At 39.0% G+C, this 25248-nt stretch overlaps 1 protein-coding gene and 1 long non-coding RNA gene across 3 annotated transcripts in view; both read right to left on the reverse strand.

The window, feature by feature from the left end:
* Positions 1-11790: 11790 nt before the first annotated feature.
* The window catches only part of LOC149251518 (putative dolichyl-diphosphooligosaccharide--protein glycosyltransferase subunit 3B), a 28332-nt gene continuing 14874 nt past the window's right edge, over positions 11791-25248 (reverse strand). The window contains exon 2 of one of the 2 annotated variants that reach the window (XM_089459481.1): positions 11791-12077. The gene's annotated coding sequence lies outside the window, so the exon portion shown is untranslated. Of the gene's footprint in view, positions 12078-12246; positions 12679-25248 lie in introns of those variants that run through there. The other variant, XM_089459482.1, reaches the window with a different exon arrangement.
* On the reverse strand, positions 12688-19857 carry LOC149251519 (uncharacterized). Its single transcript, XR_016266888.1, has 2 exons — positions 19091-19857; positions 12688-18941 (listed from the first exon to the last, which is right to left on the reverse strand). It is a non-coding gene; the product is annotated as an uncharacterized LOC149251519 (long non-coding RNA).

Below are 25248 nucleotides of genomic sequence, written 5' to 3' on the forward strand. Positions count from 1 at the left end.
ACCGTCAACATTTCTGGCGCTAGACAAAGGGCCAGATGACAAGCTGAGTCCTCACAACCTGTTTTGAATTTTCGCACATCTGTCATGGATATCATTAGACTTCTCCCTCTGTGATGTCTGTCTAATGCTCAACCCGTCGACATCACGAGGGAGTTTTATGATCTCTTGTCGAAATTCACGTACAATGGTGAAGGCGAAGTGGCCTGGCCTGAGTTCTTACACGACTTCCTTGCATTCTTGGAGGATGCAAATGAGTTCGATGAAGACAAGGTCAGCTCGTTGCTTTCACACACACTTCGCGAATCCCCAGAATGATGGTGCCACAACCTCCCTCATGATTACGTCTACTCACTTAAGCAGTTTTGTGATCTAATTGAATCTACTTTCCATCATTTTGATCCTGAACCTCTTGACAAAACATTGTTAAAACAATGGAAGACTCTGCATGAAACGCCTATGGATTTTTGGCAGTGTAAATCCTAGTGTAAATCCATCCACGGATGCATCCATTGTTGATCATTCGCAGAAGACAACCGATGTCAGGTCATCATTCGACAGCGGAGAGGACAAATTATTCATTGAAAATCCACTTGATTTTTCATCTATCTTTTCTGAAAACGCAGAGGGTGAACATTCTTGCTTCTCATCTACCCCTCTGTTTGATTTATCTGATCATGAGGATGCCGATGAAATCATTGATTTTTCTGATCGTAGTTGTCGTGATCCATTTACTCTCATATTTGATCACGATGTTGATTCTATCGCTGTTGATTTTTCAAAGCCACCTGTTTATGATGATCTATCTGTCGATGAAGTCGAAACCCCGCAGGTTGTCGAGGCACTTTAGCCCGAGTTGATGGTTATGTCAGGCCCTCACTGTCCTGAGGTTAGTTTCACTTTTGATCAGGAAATTGTTGAAACACCCAAGGCTCCTCATCACTCATCTGTATGCATTGAAGATCAATCCAACACATAGATTTTGCTTCCTCCACTCGAACTACATGATCCCATCACTCATGCATTGGAGGAATCTTACACAGCAAGCACACTTGCGCGACGCAAGTTGTCTATGTTTCTCACGTTTGCTTGCATGTCACAGTCAAGAGAATGCATATGCTTAACATCTGCACGCAGTGTAGCACAACACCATGGCAAGTCCACATAGTGCATGTCATGCACTTTCACTTTTTTCTTTTCTATGGACACATTTAAACTCAGAGTGTGTTTGTCTTCATTGTTATATCTTTCATGTTTGTTGGTTCACCTGACTATGTTGTTCACGAACCATGCCTTCACCAACATGGGTCGACCAATGCGCCGGTGGCTGCATTGGAAGTATCACTTTACGTGAGCAGGCCCATGCACCGTTAGCTTGGGAGTAGTAGTGTTTGCTTGCATGCATGTTTTATTCTTGCTTTGTGTGTTTGTTTGCTTGCTTTGCTTACTCGCCTTGCTTTTGCATTTACTTCTGCTCTTTCCTTTCTTGTTTGTTTGCTTGTTTACATCCGTAGGTTAGTTTCGCATGAAACCGTGCACAACTCTTGAAACAAGCGGGGTAAAGTGCAAGAGCACTTGTACAACTATTAATACTTGGTTATCTGGTGTCATATCTCTTTATGTAGAACTTGTTGTCTTCAGTGAATGATACACCAACGGAAAATACGTTCTGTTCGAAGTGAACTTGTTTTCTTTAGTCGGTTGTTTTTGGGTTAACCTTTGTCAGCGCAGTCAGGTAGACCAAGGTGGGGGAAAACCTTAACAAGTATGTCAGAGGTATATACAAAATATTTCTCTGAAAGAACAACCTCTTCTGCTCTCAATAAGTCAAGATCCCTCTTCTGCCTCTGAAATAAATAAGTGCTATGCACAATTCTTAAAAAAAATGAAAAATGAAAGAAATTAAAATGTGAAAATTTTGAAAAATGAATAAGGCGAAAGAAGAGAAAGGCTTCCTACGCAGAGGTGCTGCAAGTAACTTCGCCAGGGTACTAATCATGCTCGCTGGCATCGAAGCGATACTTGTGTTCCTGCGTGACTTCGTCGGGGTATTGTCCAAGCTTGTTGGCAGCAGAGCAACACCAGAGATGGAACTTAAACTCTGACTATCATATTGTTTGTGCACCAATATACCCCTCATCCCCAATCGAAACAACTGTGTTGACTTGGTTTGGAATGTGTGCTGACCGATCAAGAGCATGGCAGGTGCTACATCTTTCAATCAAGCTAGTGTGGAAACCAAGATGATCTAAGAACTAAACAATACTTCCAGAAGAGTTAAACTTGCTTTCCAAGAAACAAGGTCCATTCAGAGAGATGGAGTTCTACTAGTATGTCGCCAAAGATTGTAGCGGCTACAACCACCCTCCAAAATTTTGCCTTAGCTTCATTTTGGAGCCTCCTTACCAACCATCCTTAACAACATATCTTGCATTGTCCAAGTACAAGTGCTTCAGTTGAGTTTTAGTCGATTAACAGTCTATGTTTGTCAACTTGTTTGCCTCCCATCCACAAGCTGACACTCTGGGACTTAACCATTTTCTGATTGTGATGTTCACCTAGGAAATTGCGCAATTCTGAAGGGGAACCAGCCTTCCCTCTGGAAATTGCGCAATCCATCTGGGCTGCCTATTGGGCTCCATAAATGCGCAATCCAGCCAAGCAGCCTTCACTTTGAAAACTACGCAATGCAGCCCAACACTGGGCTTCATCTCAAAAATTGCGCAATTCTCACTGACAACTAGGGCTTCAGTCCAGAAACTGCACAATGCATGAAGGACAACCAGACTTGCTCAGCCCAAAAACTACGCAAATTTCATTCCCAGGCTTGCAGGTTGTTGCATGTGCTCCCAGGTTGACCAGTTCCCTCCAGGAGTGACCAATCTTGATTTGCACGCATAGGCTTCTTTTTCCAAAAAAAAAACATCCCTAGATTTTAGGGATCTATTTTTAGCCGTTGAAGGTTACATGCAAAAGTCGTTTTAAAAACCTCTCACCAAGTGTCATTTTTTCTTAGATTTGTGGCATGCGCGTCATAAGCCTTGATTTTATCAAACTTATTTATTCGACGCTTCAGAGCTCATTCCTCACATCGATCTTGGAGCTCTGACATCCCACATCGCATCCAGGAGCACTCGGCACATTCGGCTCAGATTTTTCCACGGAAGTTCGTTTTTCATGTCGTTTGATGCTTTTCTGTCGCTTTTTGTATTTCGCTTTGTGTGTATGTTGTTGAACACCAACTATCGTTTTAATGCATGTTAGCTTGTAGAAGCATTATTTCAGGTTTTTCATTACATCTCACTGTTGTTGCATGCATGACATTGTTTCTGCACTAACGGTCGTCGTTGCGGCGACTCGCTTCACACACATGCTTGTTTTCCTATTTTTTGAACCCTGCACTCACTGTTTGTATGCATGATCATTCACTCTTGTTTGCACTCAGTGTCACCATGCATTTGACTTTTCATGTTTCAGTCGCCCGTCGGTGGGTTTGGGCTACCTTGGCCTGGACCTTGCCTTGCCCGACTAGAAATGCGTATCTCTGAGAGTGAAGGCTCTCCCTTCCTCCCAAAAATTGCGCAAAGCTAACCCAGCACAGGGCACCAAGCTTGCTTTGCGCAATTCTGAGAGGCAGTGCCTTCCTGGACCCAAAAACTACGCAAATGCAATTTGCTGGTTTGCAGTGCTCACTGACTAACACTGCGCATTGCGCAATTTCACTCCTCAGCAGGGTAGGCTGAACTGTGCATTGCACAGTTCCGGCGTTTAGTCAGCCTCCTGACAGCCCGAACTGTGCCTTGCGTAGTTTTGGCAGTGAGTCTCCTAGCCTCCCCATGAAAATTGCGCAATCTTCACAATCAGTCACCCAGGTATTTTGCTTGTCAGTCCACAAAGTTGTTTTGGTTTTCAACTGACAGATTACTTGCCATGAGTGTTGCTATGTCTCCAGGTATCACAGGTGTTCGTCTGTCTCTCCGCAGTTAAGGTACAATGGCCTCCAAGAGAGCAAGGTTAAAGGACATCGTTGAGAGTGCAATTGGAGATGCAATTGAGCAAGTGTTTGTGAGCTTGCCTATCTATGAAGACACCAAGATGTTCATAGACAAAGATATCAAGATGAAATGGCAGGACATCAATGACACATTCTCAAGCACATTTGAGGAAGATTTGGAAGACGGTAGGGTCTATGTCAACATTCACAAGTCTCGCTTGTACTGGATTGCACGCAAGTATCTCGTGTTTCCATGCACAGACATGATCCACTGGATTGTCTCGCATACCGATCCAAAGACAATGATATTGAGTAGTGTCAGTGGAACACAACTTGCAACCTTCAAGGCGAAGGACTTTCAAGAGATGTATCACTTACCACAACCGGTGATCACGATGGAAAAACCCTTCAGCAGACCCAACAACAATGCAAACTCAAGAGATATCTTGAAGAGCTAGGTGAAAGAGCCAGCCAAGTTCAGGACAACACCTAGCCAAGTTTACAAGAATGAGATATTGCGGAAGGCATATCAGCTCTTGATCATCTTTGCATGTCGCTTATATGGCCAAGAGAGCACAGAGACCTTCCCGCAGAGTTGGGTGATCGTGTTGGATCAACTGGTGAACGAAGGAAGACATTGCAACTAATCTGACATCTTGGCTCTCAAGTTGAAGTAACTAGTAACAGAAGCCCGACATCCGCCCAAGGGTCAGCGAGCGAAGATATACATGTCTGCTTACACACTGGGTGCAATCTGTGCCCATCAGTAGTTCCCAAACTTGGGTTGGGGAATGGACACCTTCGAAAACCTTTGTGCACACTTATTACAGGTTGTTCTCCAAATACAGCATTCGTGGAGTTATCATACAATTATCAGACCACTTCATCACCCCGGTGTACAAGATGAGATTTGAGCAAGATCTACCTTGCATGTCGCAGGCAGTGATGGAGGCACAGATCGACATAGCAGATTGTTATGCCTCACCCCTTAGCCCCTTCATAAGAATCTACAACACGTAGAAGACTCCGCATATTTTACAAAAGTTTGACATGGACAAGCTCGTCATGCAATAAGTGTTGTATCGCATCTCAACAAGGTTGCCAACTAGACTGCACAAGAAGAACAAGGCACCTCAGCCCGCTCTTCCTTTACGGATCGGATTGTATGAGATACGGAATCTCAAACATGTTGAGGCCAAGATGGAGGAATTCAAGAGATTCAACTTCGACACCAGAAGTTTCAATCCGTATGACCGGCATTGTTTAGTGAAGGACCATTGTGCGAGAGTGCAACATCCTTGGATCCACGGGGTGTGTCATTGCCCTGAAGAAGACCCATGGAGATATTGTTATCACTTCTCAAGGGTCAATGAATCGTTCAGCATAACTGTAGTGTGGTTAGCAAAGCAGAAGTAAGCAACCTCATCAGCAGTAGTAGAGGGTAGCAGACCTGTGCATGACAAAGGCAAGAGAAAGGTTGTTGACAGCGCAAAGGTAGAGCAAAGCTGCAAGTTCAAAGCAGATCCACTTGTGTTGAAAGCAGCTTTGGAGATTGAGGCTAAGAGGCGACAGCGCGACAGAAGGATTGCACAAAGGCAAAGAGAGAAACAAAGGATGGAGGAAACAGAAAAGGAGTTGAAGCGGCAACTCAAGGAAGAACAAGAACTGCGCAGAAGAGATAAGGAAGCGTAGCAGGGACAAGTACAACAAGAGGCGCAACATGCACAAATTGATGAAACTACACCCATACAGGTTATAGACTCATCCGAGCAATTGGCACAGAGCAGACAGGGTGAGCAGTCGCAGGAGCAAGACCTTGCTCAAGAGATTGAACAGATGTTAGAGCAGATGGACACAGATATGGTTCAGCTAGAGTCAGATTAGGATATTGACCTCATGCCTCAGAACCAAGAGGTCACCCCACCGGCTTCACCAGATCTAGAAGCAGAGCAAGTCCCAAGCGATCAAGGAGACACAGAGATCCTTGAAGACAATCTGGAAGCGAAGATGCACAACATATCTTTCAACGAGTCACAACACAAAGTTGTGCAGTCGCGCAGAGTGCCTACTCTGGATGTCCATATATCTCCTACACAATTTGAAGAACGAGTGATCGTATCTGATGTGCGCAAGCATCCAGCAGCATTGGTCGATGCTACCAAAGCATATGCCAAAGCCACCAACTCGAGTGTTAGATTCTTGATAGCTGAGAACAAGCGTATGGCTAAGGAGTTACAAGCGGTCAAGCAGGGAGGAGAACAGGTTACAACATCCACCAAAGTAGAGTTGAGGAGAGCGATACTGGATGAAGTATCGTCTCTCGAGGTAGTCATGCGGATGTTATACTCCATATTCGTCACCATGCATAAGTCAGTGGTCCATCTCAACAGTTGGCGGCAGCGCTCTACTAGGAGAGCATGCATCTTGTCAAATCTGCACACCACTGTCGATCGCATGCAAACATGGACAATGAGGTACAAAGGAGCCCCATTACATTTGCTAAAGATGATGAAGCCAAAGGCGGTAGAGTTGAAGGCACACATCCGGAGTCAAATTCAGAACTATGAGGAACTCCTGTAACTCATCACAGTTTGCAAGCTTCACATGCACAGGTGTTCAGAAGCATGGATGTCATTGTGCGCACGCACATGATCCCATCTATTGGCACACTCACCGAGGCGAAGTCAAAGAACCAAGTCTGACTGGAACTTGGCATGTACTTTGATGAGTTGATGCGCGTAGCCACCAGTGCAAACTTGGAGATCAGCGCAGACACTATGCATCAATATGTTGTTGGTCCGGCTGCACTCAAGACTATGATGTGCATGTTATCAAATGAGTTGGATAGAGGTGCCAAATCAGTGTACCCGGATGCAACGGAGGCAAGAGTTCGCTTTCAGCAAGATGTCACCATTGAGCATGCGAACACCATAACGGACTACCAAGCTTGGCATCAATTCGCCATCGTCGATCACCGCGAGGATGTCGAAGAGTTGGTCTTCCCACAGTTGTCTGAGTTTTAGTGATGCCTTGCATGGCTTACACAAGCCTATTTTGTCTCACATGGATACATGTGCAAATTGTAATGTAACATGTTGTAAAAGTGAAAGACCAAGTGTCAATAGTATAGTGTAACAATCATGTAGTAGTTGAAGAGTCATGAGGGTAGGTGAAGAGTCACAAAGGGGAATGTCAAGGGTCACCCCACCCTTTGTTATTTATAGAACCTCATAACTCATTGTACAAGCTTTTGGGAGCCAAGCTTCCTATAGGTGTAACTTAGAAAAAGCTTGGAGTGTATTGTAACGAGCTTTGGCTTCTTCACATTGTAGAGCTAGTACATCTCTTTGGAGGAGCAGGCAACAATGATTGTAACGTTGCGCTATCAGGACTAGTAGTTGGTCATGGTTGTATGTATGATTGGATCTTTCACTCTCTTAATATAACAGAGCCATCATGTTTCATGCATATGTTGTTATTGTAGTTCAACTATCTTGGTTACTCTAATGATATATGTAGTTATTATTTACGCATGTATGTATGAACTATTTTGTATATGTTTGTATGAATCTTATCGAAATGTGTTGTTGGTATAACCATCACTTTGGATCGTCAGCTATCATGTTTTCCAACTTGTGATGCATTTCTGCTCGTGTGTTCTCTTTCAAGCTGCGTGTTATCACAAGTTTCTAAGAGGCACACTCATCCCTCGCTTTCCATGTGTTAAGAGTCTTTCATGCACCTTCCTTTACTTGTTGCAAAGGTCACACCCTTGCTACCAACAAGGACATCTTACTTACCTTTGCGCGCAACCACGTAAAGGCGATACCGTACTACCCCACTACTAGGACTCCTACACCAAACAATCTGAGGTCTAGTTAGGACTTCTTACTGGGAGATTCCCTGACATGTTGGTGAGTCCAGCACCGTAAACAAGAATATTATAAAATAATAGCGAAAATAATACAATAAGATTAGATTACATCATCAAATTTTAGAGGGGAAAAAATAAAGAAAAAAACTACTTTTTCAACTCATATTTTCAAGTAGTTTTTCTATTTATTTTTTTATCTTTTCACTTTTTTACTCCAAAAATGGTGAATCATCCCCCATGATTAACATTATCATCTTGAATCCTATTGATTCTTATAAAGTTGATTTTCGTTGTCAATTTTTGTTTTGAGGCCCATTTTTTACCTCAAAAGAACTCTAATGATCCCCCTTAGGGCAATTGTCTCTACCCGTGTATTTGTGTTTGCGCCACTGTTTCAGATAAAGTGATAGTACGTACCCAACTTTATGATAATATATTCTCCGCTCCCATAGTGTCCAATGCAATATGCCCCGTCAAAGAAACACACAGAGAACCTGTCCCAAATTTGTATGTGATGTATATGTCTATCACTCCTCTTGTCCACTACAGGACCAATCTCATTGAAATATGTTGCAATCTGAAAGCAAGTTTGATAGATGTCGTTGGGGCTTCCTTAAAAATTCTAGCATTCCTACTACGCCAAATTCCCCAAAATATATAGAATGGAAGAATGCGCCATGCCTTGTGCCTCGTGAACCAGTCTCGAAGACACTCATCAAAAGAGGAGATATTCCAGCTGGTCATTAACTTTAATATATCCAAAATTCCAATCAAGATGGAAATAGCAAAATGGAATTTTAATAATAGGTGTTCCATGTCCTCATTAGCCGATACACACATCACGCATCTACCTGGACCATTGAATCTCTGCCTCCAAAAGTTATCCCATGTTAGGATCCTATTTCTCCAAGTCAATCGACCAAAACATTTAAGTTTGAGTGGACACTTCCACTTCTATATATGTTGAAACCACCCTCGCACCTCAATGCCTTGACGCACAAGTGTAATAAATTATATGCCCGTGATATGTCCATTACTTGTTTTACCATCGCACGAGAACATGTCCTCCATATCATTCAAAAAAATCCCAGCCATAGATAAATTTTGAAAATATCTATCCCAAGAAATAGCCAACTCATCGAATAAACCGAGATCCTTGGAGCAACATCAAGAAGGGCATAAAGTAATGGGATATGGTTCCATTTGGATTTGATTTAAAAGATAGATTCTCGGGTTGTAGAACTAGAGAGCCTAATGCCTTCATGCAAAACAAGAACATCACAAAGGTAAAATCCCTTTCATCCATGGTGCATCGAATATGTTCATACCATATGCCAACACTCAAATATGAAAAGCAATGTGACGAGGTAGTTTACGATTTGATTGGAACAAGTAAAAAGTTATCAATCAAGCTTTTGAAGGGTCAATCCCACCAATAGTATCAACAATTCCTTGCACTATTGTGGGTAACTTTAAAGGACTTCCAATGTGGACATGGAACAAGGTTCTTGAGCGAAGTCTTTAACAATACCAAAATTGTGAGTAAATCAAGCATTAAGATTATTGTTTACCTTCATAAAATATACTTTGGTGGGCATGACATTGTATCATTAGATGGATTCTCTATGCATTGAGAGCTAATCAGTTGAGATGTGCGTGCTTCTTGGTTGAGGGTTTCAAAATCTAGGGCATAGTAATTATGGGCATGAGTATAGATATTGACCTCTTGTCCATGCACAGATATTGGCACTTGAGGCATTGCCCCCAATGGAGGAACTCCTTGATTCCCCCTTACAGGGTGCAAGCCTCATAGCCATGATTTGATATTGTTGTGAAAATGGTGGGTTGTGGTGGATCTGCCCACTGAGCCACAAAATGTTGAATGTCTTCCATATGTAGGCCTTGAGGAGTAAGATGGCTACCTTGGAAAATTTGCAAGGGAATTTAAGCCTCTTCTTCTCTATGGTGCCCTCAATGGCATTGTTTAATTTCTAGGCAAGTTGCAACAGTTTTCCTAGTCCTAAGAAGTTTCACAACATGCCACATAACCCCTAATAGTATTTTTTGTGTAATTCAATTTTTTACACATTACACATAAACACAAATAAAATATATCAATATAAGCAAATAAAGGGCATTAGTTCACATAACTTGATGAGAACATTGAAGCTGAAGCTACTAGGGATAATCTCAAGTTAATAACAAACATGTACCTTAAATTATATAGTTTGACTGATGACCATATTTATAAAAAAAAAAAAAAAATGTGGAAATAGAGGTTGTAAATGGGGATTATTCATTGTCATATTGATGAATTCGTTTTTTTTTTTTGAGTTCTTGTTTATATAAGATGCATCTTGATCCCTACAATGTGTGCTCCAAAACTTCATGTAGAGGGTTTTTACAACCAAGAATTGTGCAAATTCTTAAATATGTTATTCTTGATCATGTTTGTTGACCACAAGAATTGTGCAATACTTAAAAATCTTCCAGTCCAGTTGTGTCAAATCTCTACTCAAAAAAGGAATTTCATAAAACAGTTGCATTCTTCAGTAAGGATGAACCCTATAAATCAAAAAATTGTACCAAATAGTTTTGCACATAAATCAAGCTAGGTTAGCATTGTAGCTTTCCCATATTTGTCTAGGGCACTTTCCACTATTAGTGAAGATTGAAGTACGCGTCTGTACATGGAGAGATATATAGTGGATTTGTTTACCACCACTTTACCATGCCTTCTTTATTTTGAGACTATCTTTGTACGATTTAGTTTCCTCTTAGTTCGCATAGATTTGTCTTTGGATTGTCTCCAATTAAATCTTGCGAGAAAACTAATTGTGGAAATTTTCCCGGACCAAAACCATTCTGAAATTTGTGTTTTGACACTTGGTTCCCTTTCTAGAGTTGCAATTTGCATTTTACGGTATTTAATACTTGTCATATTGTTATTCCAATGCCATGTGAATCCATTCATAATATGCTTAAATAGTGATATGTTTGTTAGTGCATTACATGGCAACATGGCCTCATAGCCTCATGCAGCTCTCTTCTGTTTTTTCTAGAGCATTTTCTATATTGAACACATGACCATTCAATCCTCTACGTTGAAAATTTCAATGCTTATTATTAAGCACATTTGATTTTATATATTAATGAACAAACTACAATGCAAAATGTATGACCAATTCACAAAATTGTACAATACAAAACCATGTGCTGAATACAATGCATTCAAGATGATTCATACAGAATAAAAGTTAGATTAACAAGCTCATCATGTGATGATGGGTTGAAATGGACGCACAAAAGGTCATTTATTTGAAATATCTGTCATATTAAGAATTTCTAAACACTAATATTTATAGATAAATCAACATTCACAAGCGTCTACCTGAAAAGAGCCACCTTTACATCAAAACATTTTGAGCATGTTTAAAACCTGTGATGTTACCTTGTAGTCGCGGAAAGCTTTAACATTCTATTTAACAGAGGGAAAATGTAGCGCTTCACTTCTCGATTCCATAAAAACACTTGCATTAAGAACACTTCCACTACAACTCCAAAAATATCGCGCATTATATATGCAAGAATGAGAATAAATATGTAATCATATCATACATACAAAAGCTAGCATTGCTTACACACAGTTATGTACACGCTATGATTTCACCTTGGAAATGATTAGCAATACAAAGATGAGCATTTTCCATAGTTTTATTTTCGGAGGGCCCTTAAATTCTTTTGTCGGGACTTTTTTTAAGTATTTCAGCTAGTTATACCTAAGTTGCCAAGGCACGGATACATGGGAATGTATACAGGTATAGTAGCACTTTTCTAAACAGGAGATGGGGTACAGGAGGGGTACATATATCAAATTTTATATACACAATAATATATGAAGAAAAAAAACTGAAATTAACGTAAATCAACAGTAATTCAGAATATCTTTTAGATTCGAATCAAATAAACATCCACCATTCTTCAACTGACATTCATCATACAACATTGAAATTGACATTTCTTCCTTCTAGCCATAATGTGAAATGAAAAACAGAAAAATCAAAACTTGAAACTTGATGAAACTGAAATGTGGGGGCTGACAAGATAAAATGCTGCTTGTTGAACCACTGGCCTGAGCACCAATTTCCTGAAAAAAGGGAACGATGCCCTACTTCCTCCTCTGCAGGTCTCTTCCAAGCTCACATTGCCAAACTGAAATCCCAAAAGTGAGCATGAAATTACGGTTTAAACGTAGAAGAAGGGGCATCACTTAGTCTTTTTGGGCTGGACCCACCTTAAATACAACCGTATTGGAGCTTCTGTAGTATTAAAAATATTTTTTATGCTAAAAACAGCGCCAACGTACCCAAAATTGGATAAATCTATTCAACCAAGGTACAACAGGTACATGAAACTGTTGTAGGGTATGGAGGGGTACAGCTCGTTATGGATATGGGTATGTTTCGAGTCAATTGGTGTAGGCAGGGGGTATAGGTACAGGTACGTTTCCTATAAGTTGACATGGACAGAAGCATCATTTGAATTATCCAATCCCCAGTTATGTTTACCCATGTCACAGTAACACACTTGCATGCACCTTATACGGATACCCCGTCATACCCAGTAACACACTTGCATACACCTTATACCCTGCCATACCCATGCTACTTTGTGTTGTACATAATACACCTCTTCCATTCGAGTATCCTAGCAAGCAATATATCATTCAGCTTTGGAAATTTGGTGCAAGTGCCCAGGTTGATTGGAGGTTGCAAGTTTACGCACCTAAAGTATTTGAGTTCATACAAACGATCTGCTAGAGTTTGACGTCAGTTAAAATGTCATGGGATAGATCCCAATTCATCAAATAATCTATATCATGCACAACAAACTTCAATTTGAACTGGGAAATACACTTCATTGGCACGTCCTTATTTGCTGCAAGAATTGATGATATTTATGTAGTAGCCTTCTAATTTCTATTTTTCTAAATCATATTTCCATATCTTCACTTCAAAATAATAGGCATGAAAATAATGTTCTCGACTTTCAGCATACATGCAATCTGTTAACACTGTCCAACATTACCACTTTCTAAGGTTAGTTCGTATGTCCACCAAGTCATATAGCCAATCAAAAATCAATATCAATTGACTAGCAATTAAATAGAATCACATCTAAATAGTGTGTATCTCACTGTAATGTAACATCCATGCTAGAGTCGTGTTCAAACCTCTTCCTAGACTATAGTATAGCTTTCATGAACTCCAAAATAAAATTATTTTATATATAATTCTCTAGCTGAAAAAGCCATTTCAAGTGTGGGGCAAAATAGACCACAATAGGCTATTCGTATATCGACAATTGTTAGCAGTTGGGTGTAGTGACCAAATCCATTGGTACAAAAGCTTAAATTATATCTGGAAGATCATAGTAAACTTGCATGGATGACATGAAAGGAAACCATACACAAACAGCCATCCAACTCATCTCAGTATCTTTAATAATATAAGGATGCAGGGTATCTTAGGGTTCCACTGATGATCATGTGTGAACAGGAGGAGAGCATTCAACTATGTTTCATGAAACTGGGAAACAGTTATGGGTTTCAAAACAGTAGGAGTTTCAGAAACAGCAAATTGAAAATTTAAAGAAATAGCATATCAGTTTGTTGACCTATGGGCAAGAAGAATTTTTTACAGTAGTGTGCATATAAGATTATTATCTTGTTTCTTTATCATTTTATCAACAACTTCGTTTTCTGTTTCCAAATTGTAGGGCACACCCAGACCTTTAAAAAAGATTTTTAAGCAACATGTTTTTACAATGTCGAAAGGGCATTCTTATCCTAGAATCTTCTCAGGAAATAATTCTCAAACTCCTCCAAATGATTCTCAAGCATTCCTATGCCAGAAACATTACCTATACAGAAATGAAACCAAGGTAAAAGGTTATGGTTGCCTAACCATTCAGAGTAGAAAATGGCAACAGTGTCAACAATCCAATCTGTAATTTTCAGATTGCACACTCCTGGGAAGTCAAATATACAGTAAAGCTAAATCAAACAAAGAGAAAACCGAACCTATCCACAGAATTAGAAGCATGAGTACTCAACTATAATTAAACATAGAATTGACGAATAATCACATGTTCATGTAGACAAATACCTCTATATGAAGTTTGAACCATCTTCCCCAACCTAACAAATGATGAATAATCTGATTCAGACAGCATAGTTCTCACACACTCAAGAATGCAAACTTGACCACCATTTTTCCATATATCAAAAGCATTCGACCATCCCTTTTTATTAATGCCCCTAGACAATCTCATTCTTAGACTGCCATAACCTTTTTCTCTGAAGGTAGAATCTGATTGGACTCCCCTAACTTGATCAATTAAATAGCATCCTTCCCGAGTACCAGTTGCTTAGAATCTGATTTGCCAAGCTGCTGATTACAACGAAAGGTCATAATCTTATTATCATCAGATTCACCATAGTATTCATTGTGTGAATTTATGTTGTCAATACCTAGTACAGTTTTGCAATTTTTGTTTGTCTTCCTCCATGCCAGAGTACATCAGCACATCAGACTTGCAGTGTCGAGCACTATGCCATGGTTTCTCACAACAATGACACTTCTTGTTGCTGCTGCTTCCACCTTTGTGACCTTCTTGGTTTAACTGCCTTTAATAGAAAAAAAGGCCTTTTTCTCTAACATTTCCAATACTCACTTTTCTTCGGCCATTAAATTTATCTAAATGCCAGTTACTCCATTCTCAGACAGAAACAACACAAAAAACTGGGTATTTCTGCCCTTAGTGTTATAAATAATCTTCAAAGATCTGGTTTTCATGAGTTTTGAGCAAGCTTCACAACTGTTTTGATACAGTACTGACTTATTGGGAATTTGGGACAGCAACACTGAAACCTTGAGTAATTTGGATTGCCTTAGATGAAACTTCAGATCTGAAAAGTGCTGATATATTTCCATTGATAATAAATGTAATTTTCTAATCTGCATACTCAATTAGACCATTCCCAAAGGACTGTTCTATTCATCAAATGTTGTAAGTATTTTGCAGTGTTTCTCTACTTGAACCTGCCAAGACTAGTGGTGGACAGATTTGAGATATTTGCGGGTGTCTTTCTGAATATTGTGGTTATGCATGACACTGAAAATTCTGGGATTCTGGAATAAATCTTGTTAATGGAATTTTTACAACATGAACAGAATCTTCATCAATTTCAGCATGCTAATCTCTTTATAAGGCTTAGCCATGACTCGCAGGGATATGTAACCTGCCCTTAATCACTAGTTTAATCCTTATTACAAACCACTCGTACACAGCTTTTTAACCATCCCCAGGCAAATGCAACTCGAAAGTTTCTTAAATATCGCTCCATCGACTTGATTTCTCTGTTAGAAGTTATCTATTCTCCTTAACTTTTGATGCAGCTAGATGTACCCCAAAATGAATAAAAAAAGTAGGAAAGAAGAGGTACTTCATCTTTTTGAAAACACTGCAAACCCTTTGAGGTATATATCAATTTAAATCTCACAACTTTAGACATTTTGTTACTACTTTATTTCATCATCAAAAGATCTAGTTTTCCATATTGTCTTCTAAACAAACCATTTTTCTTGGTGCCTTCAAATTAGCACATAAAACTAGAGGAACTATAGCATTGACTGGGGTTGCCATAAGTTCTATATGTAAGGGAAAGAAGGTAAAGAAGGTGAGGGCATTTATCTTGAGAAGGTTTCACAAGGTTAAATTCTTCGATCTCCTCTATATCTTTTGCTAGATTTTAACACAAGGTCTATAGAAAGTAGATAAGAATTATTCTTCACCTCATCTTTTGTCCATTTATTGCCAACCAGCCCTTGACTTTATGAAACAATCCAAAGCTCATCCCCGTAGAGATTCTATAAACCAAAGTTACAATACTCAAAATCCAAAATGACTTGGCAATTCAAAAATGGAGAGTCAGCTAGACAACTTGACAAATTTAGGACAAAAGCAACTAAGCAAATAACCCAGCAACAACTCAATAAATTGAAAATATAATAATACTGAATGTTTCACAAGAAAAATTAGGGATTCTCCATTCCATCAAATCTTCATTATTTAAACACCAAATTAGAAAAAGGAAAAGGGTCAAACGAAATAAATATACAGTCTACATGTCATTAATGGTCAAAGTATAAACACTACACAATAGTAGAGAGGCTTCAAGTTTTAATAATTTTTATATCATGTGATTTTCTTTCATAGATTCCAGAGTCCAAAATTCATTAATGATGGACCATAATATGAAAGTGATCAAAAGCTAAATAAAACCAATGCTCAAACTCAAGAACAAGAACAACCTACTCATGAACAAGAGCCTAACCATGATGGTTCTACCACTTCCATATCCTTGTTGATATCTAGCCAACTAAGGTCTTCATCTCTATATGTTGCCTCCTCAATCTTAACAATCCTTTAACTTGTCTAGTTTGACGGCTTCAACAAACCTAATTCATTGCAATTGCTTGTTAGAGTCAAAGATTCAAGTGCACAAACACTAAATCATTCATTTGCTCTTATGCCAACTACTTGCACTTCTTGGAGATATGTGCTCAAACATACTCCGAATAAGTTCACATCTAAAAGCACTGCAAGCCTAGCTCAATGCTTGAATACAGTTTTCTAGAGGTCTTAGTGCAAGATTGCTAAAATAATCCCATCATACACCTAGTATGTGCAATATGGCATTCGTTAAATGAAGTATTATGATATAAGAAGATCCAACTAGTTGTTCTCAATGTTGACGGGCACTTAGCTGGTTTCATGTTGGCAAGTGCTTGGTTTGAATCCCTTTGGGTGAGACACACTAGTCAAACCAACAAGTTTACTAGGGCTGCTATGATGTTATCCACAAATGTGGTGAAGCATCCCTTGGGTTAAACATCAGGCTTTCCTTGCAATTAAAATAATTCAAATTAAATTGAGGTAAAAAAGATACTTGGAGGCAAGTCAAATCAATGAAAACAAGGCACTGCTTTGGCCCCCACCAAGTTTGGTTCCTCACAAGAAGCAGTTGATGCTCTAACTGTTGAGAAATCAATAGGGCAGCAAACTAGGGTTGATTTCTCTTGATAATTACTTGTGAATATATGGCTTCTTATTACCTTTATTATGTTTTCTTCATCAAACAATTATCAAAACATAAACCATGAAGATCACAAAAGACAATGAACACAAGATATAGGCTCCAAGCCAAGGCAAAACCCCATAAGGGGGAATACCCAACCAACTCATCTTCTTATAGAATCAGATCAAAGTGAGAAATCAAAGACCCAAAAACCAAGACCAAGACCTTCCACAAGACCCAAGTCAACCCTCCTTGAAGCCTTCCTCAACCATGTCAAGTCCAACCAAGTCAATGATGGTCAAAGCTCTTCAAATCAAAATTTCAAACCTGCAACTTTGCAGAGTTGCCCTAGCACCTTCGCAGAAACATAATTTCGGCCTTGTAATTCGTAGAGTTGCCCCAGTACTTCACATGTGTGAACAAATACAGACAAAAGTTCAATTTTTCTTCCTTCTTGACCTTCACTCTCTCCTTTAAACTATTGCTCTTTCTCCTTTGACTTTTGCTTATCTTCTTGCTCTTGCTTGCACATAAATCGAAGTTGCTAATGTGTGTCCAAATGAGGTCGAATTGTTCTCTATATATACACATCCAGGAGGTCGAATTGTCCCTTCCAGAGCCGACTTGTCCGGATAGGGACAACTTGGTCTTATGGATGACAAAATGGCTCTTTTGACTCAAATAAATTAATTTTTCTTCTTTCAGAAGTCCAAATGGGACTCGACTCAAGTGCAATAGATTGACTCATGACAAATTTTATTTTGACTCGATAAACCCCAAAACCATGAAGAATATGCTTGACTAATAAAATAATAATAATAATAAAATTATTTTTCTTCTTTTGCTTTTACATGAAATATACAATAACACAAGTACAATGATAATTATGACTACCAAACCTAGTTACATTTTCCAACATTAACCACAAGAGGCTCTCTAAACCACATAAAGGAAATTAAGTTGGATTGAGAAGTTGTACGATGTAAGCAACATCCCACCTCTTCGTATGTTGGATGTTTGCGACTAAAGTACTAAGGAACCATCTTATTTAAAACAAAGAAAAAAAATTGATATGGTTGTCTTCCTTCCATGAAAATAGCATATCATATTGAACAAAGCCACAAGTAGTGTTATACTTCTAGAATTGTTGAAGGAATATTGGGCAATATCCTTAGAATCAACATTGAAGGTGTTGACAGCCCCTCAGGGGTAGCCTTGGCAAACCCATGTTATGTAAAGTTTTGTGAGTGATGAGGTACTTTGTTCAAATCCCCCTACAATAGATCTGCCAAACAATAGATCTACCAGATAATAGATCTGCCAAACAATAGATATACCAATTAATAGATCTGCCAAATAATAGATCAATGCGAAAGTCAAATATTTTGAGCACCAATACGAGAGAGAGAGAGAGAAAGAACTCGATGATGATCACAATGATGCCTTCCTTGGAATATATAGAATTTTTTTAGGCAAAATCACTACCTCTAATTAAGTGTTTGGAGGCTCCTAAAGTGATCCATTTGAATTGGATAACTTAAGTGATTTTATTTTCCACATGTCTAATTGAATCACTTATGTGATTTTATTTGCACATGTCTAATTACTTTTTAAAATACTTTTGAAATAACTTTTGCTCTTATGTAAAATAATTTGCTCTTGGGAAATAATTCGCTTCAAGGGTGAAAGGGGTTAACCACATAAAGTGATTTCTAGGGAAATTTCTACCTAGTTGCTCAAAATTTAACACTCCCTCTCAACTAGGTAGGAATTTCCATCAATAAAGCCAAAATTGTTGTACCTGTCAAATCATCATGGCTCATGCAGAATATTCTTGAATCTAAAGAACACTCATGGCAGCAGAGCCATTGCTACCACCCTGAATCCAAGCTCAGCCAAATAAAGGCTAAGAAGCCATCACCAGGGAGTCTCATCTGAATATCAAGGACATGATTTAGATTTTAAACTTCAAACATGCCCACAAACTTATCACACATTTCCTTGGATGTCTTCAATTTGGAGATACAGGTAAGAAGATGATCTTTCAATGAGCCAATGATAATTTTACGGGCTTTGATCTCACCTTTCTTGTATTTAGCCTTAGCAACAGCAGGTGCATTTTCTGGGGGTTCAAGTACACCTCCTTGAACATATTCCAAAACATCTTTCCCATCCAAGTTGGTGTTCAGCCTGAGTTTCGAGGCAACATAGTTTGAAGCCCCCGACAATTTCTCGCTATCCTTGAAAAAGGATGAGGCCATTTGAACCAATCCACTGATGTGTATTAAGCAGCAAATTGAATCTTCTAGCAGATAATAGCCTTCAACTCACTGTCCTTGAACTTGTCTTCTCCTCATCTCTTTAATACCACGATAAATTTTGCAAATTTAAAATTTAATTTATGAGATCATAAACCATAGAAGACAGTCAATGAACAACAAGACACAAGATTTGGTACAAGACCAGGGAAAAAACCCACTATGGGGGAAAACCCTTTTAAAATGCTCTTCTATTAGATCGTCTTCAAATGTTCAACAGAGATACATAATCAGAGTACAAAACCCCTTTTACAAATAACAGTGGTAACAACACTTTTTAATATGACAGCTTAAAAATACCACCACAAGCCTCCAAAGGCTTCCAAAGCAAGAGCAGTAGACACGAGTGTGTGAACAAAGTGCACAAGTGCGAGAGATAAATATTGAGAGCAATATTCTCCAAATGCAAGATCATAATGTTACTAAATCGAGGGCAATGTACCAACAATGAAACTCTGGTGCGAACGCAATGTCAAGAATAGAATATCTCTGGAGCGAGAGCAATACAAGAGCTAAATACTTCTGGTGCGAGAGCAATACCAACCGCAATAATACTTCTGATGCAAGAGGAAAGCAAGAGAAATATACTACTAGAGCGAGAGTATTAACAACAATAATTATACCTCTGATCTGAGAACAAAACTAACGCAATATACCTCTGGAGCGAGAGCATTAATAGCAGCAAATAACAAGAGCAGAAACCACTAGTGCGAGAGATGAACTAGAGCAATATTCTTCTGATGCAAGAGCAATATAAGAGAAATGATACCTCTTGAATGTGAGATCAACCAGCTTCAAAACGAGAGTAATATGATCCTTTCAGTCAACAGATGCAAGATAGTAATAAGCCTCTATGAGAAGAGGTCTAACCAAAAATATGAGAGAAATATCCTCCAAGTGCGAGAGTTGTAGCTTGAGAGTTCTGAGATCTGTCAATAGATCTGCCAAATGATAGAGCTGCCAGATAATAGATCTGCCAAACAGTAGATCTGCCAAACAATAGATCTGCCATATAGTAGATCTACCAAACAATAGATCTGCCAAACAGTAGATCTACCAAACAATAGATTGGCCAAACAATAGATCGGCCAAACAATAGATCTACCAAATAATAGATCAATGCGAAAGCCAAACAATTTGAGCACCAATACAAGAGAGAGAGAGAGAGAGAGAACTCGATGATGATCACAATGATGCCTTCCTTGCAATATATAGAAAATTTTGAGGCAAAATCCCTACCTCGAATTAAGTGTTTTAGAGGCTCCTAAAGTGATCCATTCAAATTGGATAACTTAAGTGATTTTATTTTGCACATGTCTAATTGAATCACTTAAGTGATTTTATTTTGCACATGTCTAATTCCTTTATAAAATACTTTTGAAATAACTTTTGCTCTTACGAAAAATTATTCGCTTCAAGGGTGAAAGGGGTTAACCACTTAAAGTGATTTCTAAGGAAATTTCTCCCTAGTTGCTCAAAATTCAACAATGACACCTAGTGATTAAGTTGTAGCGATCAAAATCAATCCTATGTCACGCAAGTACGAGCCCAACCTAGTTGTAGATTCCTCTAGCATTTAATCAAAAAAACAAGCATTGAAGGTCTTAACATAAAAGAAAGCTTGGTTAAGATAAGTGAAAGACCCATAGCCAAAGATATAACATCAACAATCGCAAAGCAATCACAAAATGCATGAGATTTTTACGTTGAAAACCCTATACTAGGCAACTAGATTTGAAAGATATATCTTCATTCAATCTAGCCAAGCCAACCAAGGAATGTAATATCCCTTAAGGGAAAATTACACTTAGGGTTGAAAAGAGCACATGCCAAAATTTGTATTTTAACTGGTATCATGACATTCCTTCAATTTTTTGCAAACACAGATAAAATTGAACACACAAATAGTGTCACAAGTATTTAATTCCACCAACACTCATACAAATAAAACCAATTCAACAGTTACAAGTACATGATCCTTCCAATAACCCACTTTAATTTAATTTCCAATCTAGAAGACCCTACTATCACTAAACTACCGATCAAACCTTATAGCCAGCTACAATCTTGTTGGTTGCTCGAGATCCCTTCCTTGCTGCCTCAATAATGTTGTTTTGTTGCCTCACAGAGGGAATTCCAACCCTATTGCCACCATTTGCTAGAAGACTCTCACTGCCACAAACCAGGCTTAAGAGAAGCCTCAAATAGTACTCACTGTTGCAACCAAGACTTGAGAGGTAACTTGCTACCACTACAGTGCCTCGGGTATACCATGCGGCCACAAATCAAACCTTAGAAATGGGATGTTGCCACAAATATCACCTTCAATATGGTATGTTGCATCAGGTAGCCTCAGAAGCCTTCGTTGCCACAAATTAAACCTTAGCAACCCCTCACCACCTCAAATTTGACCTAAGGAACCCTCCACTACGTTAGATTTAGCCTCAGAAACTTCACTACATCAAACCTAGCCTCAGGAAACTACGTTGCCAAAGTTTTAACCTTTGAAACTAATGTGTCGCCACAAGAAGATTCCTTCAAGATAGGTCGTTGCCTCGGGTAGGGCCTTAGGGCTATTTCACTGCCCAAATATCACTTGTTGCCCTTCGTTATCCCTGGAAAAGCCTTGAACAAGTCTACACTATCACAGATTAGTCCTACGTTGCCCAAACTTCCCCTTGATGTCCTTCAATGTCCCAGAAGAGCCTTTAACTGTCTTTCACTACCCAGATAATGCAACAAAACCTTGTTGCATCAAAATTATTCCCTCAAAAACCCTTGTGGCCACAGAATAGATGAAGAAAACCTCAAAAATTATGCTAAACAAAATGGTGGATTGGCTAGGGCAGAATCTTTCACCATAGAAACCATTCAAAGAAAAGGGGTCTCAAAACCCTCTACGAGCCTCAACTTAAAAATCAGAAAGATCCACAATCCATGATGAACAAAATGAATCTCCTCCCTCCTTTTTATAGATTTCCTTTGGGGTTTTTCGCTCCTAATTTAAATTTTGAATGGCTCACAAGTTTCCCTCCATTTACCCTAAACTTGACTTCTATTGCAGGTTTCCTTCCTTTTACCCCAAATAATTTAATGTTACCACAATAACATGAAATAATGGGTTCCCCCTTTATAATTCATTATAGCCTATGGGGTTAGATAGACTACTTCACCCTTGGGCAATTTTAATTAGAAGAAGACATTACAGTCCCCTCTTCTCGACATTGCTACAAGAATTGTTCTCCTTCTTCCATCACTACTTCAAAGAAGTCTCTGTGAATATCTTTTAGAGTGCGGCCAAACTCATTTGTAATAGTTAGCATTTGTCCAAATTTCGCAGTCTCTTTCCTCGGTTCACCCACAATCTGCTTCATACCCTCCATGATACATAAAGCAAGACACGTATTCTTCTCAACATCAACTCGCACTTTAAGAGATTTCAATGCATGAAGTATGCTGGAAACAAGCATCATCAAGTTGGTCCTTTTATCACAGGGCCTACAATAATATTCCACATCTAAACCCATGCTTTGCTCCATGCTTACCATATGACAAAGTAGAGCACACTCTAGGTGATCAACATGTCCACGAACAAATTCATCATTCAGCTTTCCCTCACATTTGATAGAACAGTGGTTTGTAACACTCCAATCAATAGCCTTCCCACAAAGAATACAAGAGCATTCATGGCAAAAACCAAATTTGAAGCAGCGTATATCACAATTCATCAACTTGAGAGATTCGGTCTTGCCAAATTCTAGTCCACATTTAAAATTTTTGTCTTTACATCTCCTCTCTAAAGTCTTTCCACACAATTCTTATTCTTTCACGCGCTTTGTAGTAGTTTTTCCTCTCTAAGCACCAGGATTCTTTGCTTCTATTGGACGACTAGTATCTAAACCTAAGAAACCTTTGGATGACTTGTCCCTTAATTGACTTATTACAATAACACCTTTCCTTGTTGTAGGTAAGTGATGTTTCCTAGTAGCTAAGTTGTCTATTGCATAAGGGGTAGCACTTGACAGTTGATCATCTCAAGACAAACCTGTGCTTCCCAACATAAACTGATAAACCTGCCACCTTGATGATTAATTGTACTTTTAGATAAGCCATGGAGTCTAAACACCTCTTTGAAGAACAATTTTGCCACTTGTGTTGCCTCATAATCTACTGAGATTGCAAAGAGATGTCCGACCTTGGCCAACCTGTCAACTATGCAATCTTTGTCTTGTGCATTAGATAGACCTATAATGAAGTGCATCAATACGTTATCCCACCTCTACTATGGAGTTAGCAAGGGCTGTAGCAAACCTGGAGGAGGAGTATGCTCTGACTTGCTCTGTTGGCAAGTCATGCACTCCTTTGCATGCCTTAACACATCATCCTTAAAGCCTTTCCAAGAAAAACTTTCTCATATCCGCCTCTACGTTTTCAAGAACTCTTGGTGTCCTGCTAGCAAGGTGTCTTGTGCAACCTTCAAGATCTCCTCCTTGGGTGTAGATTCAGGGTCCAAATATATATTGTCTTTATAGAATATGATCTCATCTTCTACTCTATAATTGTCATCCTGGATGAGTTCGCCCATCAACTCAAAAGCAAACTTATTTTTGGAATACTCTACCAGGATGTGAGCTTTTCAATAATCTCAAGTGATTTTCATGAATGAAAATGCGGTTGGTTTCACAACATTCTTCTTGTACTGAACACCAAAATCATAGGCCTGATACTATGGCTACTATCAAACGACTGCTCTTCCCAAGGTAACCACAACTCAATCATGGCAAATTGGGAAGAGCGATCTCAATTTACCATGACTGAGTTGTAGTTACCCTTCATCTTCTCAGCTGTAACATTTTATGTCTTCTGGAAGCACCTAGAATTCATATACTCACAAGCTCGCAGTATGCACAGCTCTGATACCACTGTAATATCCCTTATGGGAAAATTACCCTTAGGGTTCAAAAAAGCACACGCCAAAATTTGTATTTTAACTAGTATCACAATATTCCTTCAATATTTTGCAAATGGAGATAAAATTGAATGCACAAGCAATGTAACAAATATTGGATTCCACCAAAACTCATAGAAATAAAACCAATTCAACAGTTACAAGCCTATGATCCTTACAATAACGCAATGTAGCTTAATTTCCAATCTAGCAAACGTTATTGTCACTAAACTACTAATCTGACCTTACAGCCATCTACGATCATGTTAGTTTCTCCCTTCCTTCCTTGCTGCCTTGACAACGTTGTTTTGTTGTTTCACAAAGGGAATTTCAACCCTACTGTCACCATCAATTACATACAAGGTTGCTAGAAGACTCTCGTTGCCACAAACCATGCCTAAGAGAAGCCTCAAATAGTATTCATTGCCACAACCAAGGCTTGATAGGTAACTCACTGCCGCTACAATGCCTCAGGTATACCCTACGACCACATATCAGACCTGAGAAATGAGATATTGCCACAGATATCAACTTCAATATCAATTGTTGCATCAAGTAGAGTCTCAAAAGCCTTCGCTACCACAAATTAAACCTTAGCAACCCCTCGTTGCCTTAGAAATGAGATATTCCCACAGATATCACCTTCAATATCGGTTGTTGCATCAAGTAGAGTCTCAAAAGCCTTCGCTACCACAAATTAAACCTTAGAAACCCCTCATTGCCTTAGATTTGACCTCAAGAACACTTTTTTGCCTCGGATCTAGCCTCAAAAACTTCATTGCCTCAAATCTAGCCTTAGGAAACTTCGTTGCCAAAAGGTTTAACCTCAAAAACTAATGCGCTACCACAAGAAGATTCCTTCAAATGGGTCGTTGTCTCGAGTAAGGCCTTAAAGCTATTTTGCTGCCTAGAGATCACTTGTTGTCCCTTGTTGTCCCTAGAAAAGCCTTAGCCTACGCTATCACAAATTAGTCC

The sequence above is a fragment of the Pinus tabuliformis genome, chromosome 7 (genome assembly GCF_031772625.1).
Source record: "Pinus tabuliformis cultivar Carrire ecotype Pingquan chromosome 7, CPIR1, whole genome shotgun sequence".
Lineage (NCBI taxonomy): Eukaryota > Viridiplantae > Streptophyta > Pinopsida > Pinales > Pinaceae > Pinus > Pinus tabuliformis.